Below are 7,155 nucleotides of genomic sequence, written 5' to 3'. Positions count from 1 at the left end.
ATGGTGGCATTTATGACATTAGTATTAGTCCTGCTGCCTCAAACAGTCTGCAAGTTGCCCCTTCGTAAAGGTAGTGTCTGTGAGCCTCTTCCTATTGATCACCAGTATTATCAACCAGGAGACTTTGTCATTGGCAGCATCATTGCTCAGAACTACTTGTTTTTAAATCCAGTAGCCTTTGAAAAGTGTCCTTCTCTTGAACTCATTGACGGCATTGTGTAAGGAGTTGCTTTGCTAGCTATATAGATATAATTCATTTTTTTCCAGATAATAATCCACAAATATTCTAAGATGGATAAGCTTTTGCTCTGGTTGTTTTTCTGGTTATATAGTAATGTCATTATGATGACTTTTTTGCATGTTTATTTTCCTGAAATATTTTGCATGCAATCTTTCTCAAGTAATTTTGGGAGACATCTTGATGCTAATTGTTAAAAAGGTATTTTTTGAGTTTCCACACATGCTTTTCTTTCCATGCACTATCTGGGAATTTATTTTCAATATTTCAAGTGCTAAATATTTGAAATACTATAATAGTTTAGGCAATATTTGAGCATTTATTTAATTTTTTATGTTTTACCCACACACCCCAAATAAACACACAAACCAGAGGAGCGGAGTTAAACCAGGCCACTTGGTTTATTATACAATAAACAGCAGGGCAAAACTTAGCTTCCCAAAATGTGTGGGGATCTAAATCTAGTTGAAGCTGTTCTAGCCACCTACGTACCTATTAGGGTCCATCTGACTCAAAATTGCACTGAATCCACAATCAACTTTGCCTGTCAAAGCAAACCCTTATGGGTTGAGGCAGCTGAGCTAGAATTTGCCCACTGGCAAGGGAATAAGGCTCGTTTTCTTCAGGCAACCTGGGGTCAGCCAGCCAGCCTCCTTGAGCTGATTTAGCATCAGCAGAGTGGTAGTGGCTCACGCTCTGGCCACCTGATGATTATTCTTACCTACCGTCCCCTGAACGCTACCAGCTAAAGTGACCTAAATGGTGACAAACCTAACTGAAAACACTGGAATGTTCAACTACAGACTGGTTAGGCGAAAAACCTGCCAATTCAAGCCAATTAGCAAGAAAAGAATCCTACCTTGCCTTCAACCAGCAGTCTCAGACTATAGAAAGGGTGGGAGGGAATGTCGGCTGGAGTCTCTGGGATGCAACTGTCCCTCGAGAGCAAGAGTGTCCTGCCTCCCCAGGATCTTCTCCCAGTCAGGGGACACTTTTGACTTGCATGCATGAGGTAGGGTGGGACAAAGATGCCAAACTTGTAGGGTTTGTTTCAGAATTGTAGCATTAAATGTTGTGAATGTTTCTATATTGGTTTTAACTAGAAGCTTCCAAAGTACGTAGTTCTACTGCCTCATATAAAGCCCAAAGTTCTGTTTTGTGTAACAATGCCAATTCACACTTCCCCGGAATAGGACCGTGCACTGCATGGAAATAATATTGGGAATGCCACGTTCTGAAGCAGGGGTCCTTTAATGCATCATACAACTGTCATTGCAGGGTAATGACTCAATATTACCAACACATCATGGCCTTGGTCTTTGCTGTTGGTGAGCTGAATGAAAATCCCCAGATCTTACCGAACATCACCCTTGGTTTCAACATCTATAATAGCCTTTTAAGTGGAGTTTGGATCTACCATGCATCTCTGGAACTCCTCACCACACGAGGTGGATTCATCCCGAACTACAAGTGTGATATCCAGAACTATCCAGAAGCGATCATCGGGGGTCCTAACTCAGAACTTCAGCGCCACATGGCAACCATTCTCAGCATCTACAAGATTCCACAAGTAAGGTGTGCTTTTGGAGCACAAGAGATCTAGATGCCCAATGGCGGAGTTCTCTTGTGCATATGTTTGTGTATGTGTTTCTGACAGTGCATAGTACCCTGTTCCTGAAAAGCAACTCGTGATCTGTATTCTATGGTACATGTGATGCTGGCGGAGGGAGTCAATATTTGCATTCCTGACAAATTTTTGTTGTCAGTTAAGTAGGTCGTTATGACTGTGAAATTTCAAAAAATGCACCAACACACAATTACATTTTTTAAAGCTAGGAATAAATGAATTGAAGAACAAGGAGAGAACAGATGGTTCTGTTTGAAAAAAGAGCAGACATGTCCAAGATGTTTGCTAAATGCTTACCAGGCAAGTTCTATCCTAGCTGATATCTGTGGACAAGCATCATCACTTACAACTGCATCACTGTAACTCACATGCAAAGTAGTTTTAACTTGGGTTTTTTTCAAAAATAGTATTTTATAATATTTTATTTAGATCATATATGGCTCTGCTCCAGTGATGGATCACAAGACAGAAGCTGCTTTCTTCCACCGCCTGTTCCCAAATGGAGCTCTTCAATATAGGGGGATTCTACACTTACTTCTTCATTTCAGATGGATATGGATTGGGGTGATCTATGTAGATGATGACCTTGGAGAGAGGTTTATACAAGATGTGCTTCCCACGTTTTCACAAAGTGGTATTTGCTTTGAGTTTGTAGAAAGATTTCCATCACAAAGTTTTTCAAATAACATTGCTGAACAAGGGGACGATTTGTTTGGGCTATATAATATTGTCATGGGGAGCACTGCCAATGTAGTAGTCATACATGGGGAAATTCATACCACAATAATCTTGAGAGTGATGCTTGAGTTTCCAGCATTTGAAGATGTACCCATGAGGAGAAAAAGCAAGGTCTGGATTATGTCAGCCCAGATGGAACTAATGTCACTTCCCATTCAAAGAAGTTGGGACATCCACTTCATCCACGGTGCTCTATCCTTTGCCCTTCATTCGAAGCAGGTGACAGGATTCAGCACATTTCTCCGTAACAGAAAACCAGCCTCGGACAAAGGAGATGGTTTTATCAGAGCGTTTTGGGAACAGGCATTTGGCTGTGTGTTCTCCAACTCCAAGGTGGATGAGGAAATTTGCACAGGGGAGGAGAAGCTGGAGACTCTGCCCGGCGCTGTTTTTGAAATGAGCATGACCAGCCACAGTTACAGCATCTATAATGCAGTCTGTTCTGTGGCACATGCTTTGCAAGCCATTCAGTCATCCAAATTCAAACACAGAGAGATGACCAATGAAAAGAGATGAAATCTGAGGAATCATCAGCCTTGGCAGGTAATGTCCTGAGCAGACATTGGTGTTGGGGGGCTTATCCTTGCCGTGCGTACCCCAGATCCTAGGTCACATAGAAACATCTCTTTCCAGAAAAACATCTATGTGCCAGGTCTTTACGAGGTTCCATTAGAACTAATTGGTGATCCTGCTCATATTAATTTCCAAATGGACTTGTTTAATTCAGCTAGATCTGATTAACTTTAACTTTGTTTTACAGGCTTTTCAATTTCCTAGTTACCAATATATGGATTAGCAATAACACTGCATATTCTTGTTTGATCACCTTCTACATTTTTTTACTCTTATTCTTCCCCCTATTGGCACTGTACATTAGTTCATGACAATTAATAAACAACTAGTTGAGGTCAAGGTAATGGGGACACCTGAAGTCAGAAATGACTGCAATTGGTATATCTGCAATTGGTATATATTATTCATATACAGTGGTGCCTCGCAAGATGAAATTAGTTCGTTCCGTGAGTCGTTCTGTTTTGCGAAATTTTCATCTTGCGAAGTGCAATTTAAAACAAACCAAAAAAAAAAAAGGAAAAAAATTCATCTTGCGAGTCACCAAAAAAATAGCAAGATGCTTTCGTCTTGCGAGTTTTTCGTTGCGCTTGGCATTAGTCTTGCGAGGCACCACTGTAATTTTAGAGGTTTTGTGGCACTTAATTTTTTCTACTACTAGGAATTCTTCTACACTTGTCCTAATGTCCATGACATTAGTTCATGACAATTAATAAACAACTTGTTGAGGTTAAGGTAATGGGGTCACCTGAAGTCACAAATGTCTGCAATTTTTACATCTGCAATTGGTATATATTATTCATATAATTTTAGAGGTTTTGTGGCACTTAATTTTTGCTACTACTTGGAATTCCTCTACGCTTGTACTCGATCAGGCTTTTAAGCAAAGAACTGTCCATCTGACAGCTGACCAGTTTATTGTATGTTTGCATCGTTTTGTACAGCTTGTGATTTTCCCCTCAACTTCCTAGCTCCACGACTTCCTGAGAAGTTTCTCCTTCAACAATAGCGCAGGGGAAAAGGTTTCCTTTGATCAGGATGGAAATTTAGTTGCTGGATTCGATATTATCAACTGGGTCACATTCCCAAACCAGTCCTTTCGTAGAGTCAAAGTTGGGAGGATAGAGCCCAGGGCTTCAGAAGACATCTTGCTTTCTATTGATGATGATGCCATTGTGTGGCCCAGCAGATTTAACCAGGTAAAGTTTGTTGTATGTGGGGACTCTCCAGTTATTTGCAACATCTTTAAAATAAAATAAATTATAAAAAGATTCACTGTTCAGACTCTACACAGTGCTCTTTCTGTTTCCTGTCAGCTGGGTGAGTTTCATTTCAGTTATGATTTCCAATCCTAAATATTCAATTAGCTAACTTGAAGCAAAGAGTCAGGGCACATTCATTCCCTTACCCTGGAGGAAGCCTCCATTTCCCTATGAGCTTCCCAAATGGGTGTCCTTGGTTCAGTGGAAGCCATTTTGCTTGTGGCGGTAACAAAAGGTCAGGATAGGAATATAGTATACTTGCTCACACAAGCGCTACTGGTAACTACCCTTCCTGCCCCCATTCCACTTCTTGCCATTCAAGAGCACTTGCCATTCAGCCCAGGAAAGTGTTTATTTATTTTTTGTTCTTGTAGGTGTAGTTGGGGCAACCCAAGTCTCCAAAACGTTCCTCACACCTTTAGCAGAAACCGTTCTTGATCTCCATGCACACCTGTGCTTGTTTGAACAACCATCCAAATGTCCTTCTTCTGAAAGCTAACGTATCCTGCTCTTTCATCTGTGGACAGGCACAGCCCCTTTCTCTTTGCAATGAGAATTGTCACCCAGGATACAGAAGGACGAAGAAGGAAGATAAACCATTTTGCTGCTATGATTGCCTCCCCTGCCCAGAAGGGAAAATTTCAAATGAGAAGGGTAAGAAATGGAATGTATGGAGTTTACCTGATACTGTGTAGTATACATTGAGTCCTCTGAATCCACTGGGTATCTGCTTCAGGACCCCCCATGGATACCAAATTCCACAAATAATTAAATCCATGGGGGGGGGGAGAAAGCTCAGTGCTTCCATTACTTATCTGGGGAAGTACCCAGGGCCTAGCAGAAGGGGGTAAAGGGGGTAATTTGTACCCAGGCCCAGGGTCAAAAGGGGGGCCCAGGACCCAAAGGAGGGGCAGAAATTTCCTGGGATCTGACATTTTCCTATCTGCTGGGGACACTACTGATGCCACATGAGTGGGTAGACCTGGGCTCCAAAGACTTTTCCAGCTGTCTCTACCTTCCCCTCACCCTTCTTTGCCCCTCCCTGCCCCTATTCTGCTCGCTCATCACTACCCTCCCCCGCTGAGTTTCACTCTTCCCTCTTGGCAAAGGGGCCTAAAAGAAACTTGGTACAACCTGATAAAATTCCTCTCAGAAGTCCTGGAAGTACCTTAGATGATTGTGCATGGCCTCCTAACCTCTTGAGAAGCCTCCTGGATGTGACTGGAGGTGACATCTGGAACGTCAATGAGAACCGAAGTTACTTCCAGTCATGTCTCTGGGCCGAGGCATTCTGAGGTGCAGGGAGGTCGCATGTAGCCTCCCTGTGCCTCAGAAGAACTCTCTGATGAGACCAAGAGCCATTTCCTGTTGCATCAAGGTGGTCTTCTGAGGAACCTCAGCCATAGGCTCAGCATCTGGATACTCAAATCCTTGGATGCCAAACCCAAGACAAAGAGGACCCACTGCATTGATAATGATTGTCATAATGGTGAAAAATGTGTCCGTGATTCAGTGCTGTTGACTGCAGCTAAGAGGATGACCCTACTTCCCTGATATGAAAAACACAATATTCCAGTCTATCCAGACAAAGGGAGATAGAGATCAACCCTGACATTTGATATGCAGAGATAGAATAACCTTCTTTGTTTGCACCACTGGTGTCAAGAATTGGGTTCTAAAACAGAATGAAAACAGAACAATGTTTTATTTGCATAGTCAATTTGCCATGCTCATTCAGGTCTTTATAATAATCCATTTTATGAGTACAATGAACCACACATTGGTGTGCTGTATTGAAAACCATGCTTTGTTTTCCAGACACGGATCACTGTTTTCAGTGCCCAGAAGATCACTATCCAAACAAGGAGAAGGATTTGTGCATTCCAAAATACATTGTATACATGTCTTACGGAGAACCTCTGGGGATGAGTTTAGCCATCTTTGTCCTCATCTTTTCTTTCGCCACTGCTGTGGTGCTGGGGATTTTCATTAAGCACAAGGACACTCCCATTGTCAAAGCCAACAACCGGAATCTCACCTATGCTCTTCTCATCTCCCTCTTGCTCTGTTTTCTTTGTGCTTTACTGTTCATTGGCAAACCTGAGATGGTGTCGTGTCTCCTTCAACAGACTGCATTTGGTGTCATCTTCTCAGTGGCCGTTTCTTGCGTATTGGCCAAAACCATGATTGTGGTTCTTGCTTTCATGGCCACCAAACCAGGTTCTAAGATGAAGAAATGGGTGAGGAAACCACTGGCCTGTTACGTGGTTTTCACCTGCTTCCTTCTTCAAGCCATCCTTTGCACTGTGTGGTTGGCAAGTTCCCCTCCATTCCCCAGTCTGGACATGAACTCACTGACTGCAGAAATGGTACTGAAATGTAACGAGGGCTCAACTCTCATGTTTTACTGTGTGTTGGGCTTCCTGGGCTTTCTGGCTCTCATCAGCTTCAGTGTGGCTTTCCTGGCCAGGAAGTTGCCAGACACTTTCAACGAAGCCAAGTTCATCACCTTCAGCATGCTGATATTTTGCAGTGTTTGGTTATCCTTTGTTCCAGCTTACCTGAGTACAAAAGGGAAATACATGGTGACTGTGGAGATCTTCTCCATCCTGGCCTCCAGTGCTGGGTTGCTGGTCTGCATCTTTTCCCCCAAATGCTACACTATTGTAGTGCGGCCTGATTTGAACAGAAGAGAACAACTGAGAAGAACATTTAAGTAA

The 7,155-nt window shown here is 42.6% G+C and overlaps 1 pseudogene; it reads left to right on the top strand.

The window, feature by feature from the left end:
* On the top strand, positions 1–7,155 carry LOC136653740 (vomeronasal type-2 receptor 26-like; annotated as a pseudogene).

This window comes from Tiliqua scincoides, chromosome 5 (assembly GCF_035046505.1).
Source record: "Tiliqua scincoides isolate rTilSci1 chromosome 5, rTilSci1.hap2, whole genome shotgun sequence".
NCBI classification, from domain to species: domain Eukaryota; kingdom Metazoa; phylum Chordata; class Lepidosauria; order Squamata; family Scincidae; genus Tiliqua; species Tiliqua scincoides.
Note: the sequence above shows the minus strand (reverse complement) of the source record. Positions and strands in the feature narration are given on the sequence as shown.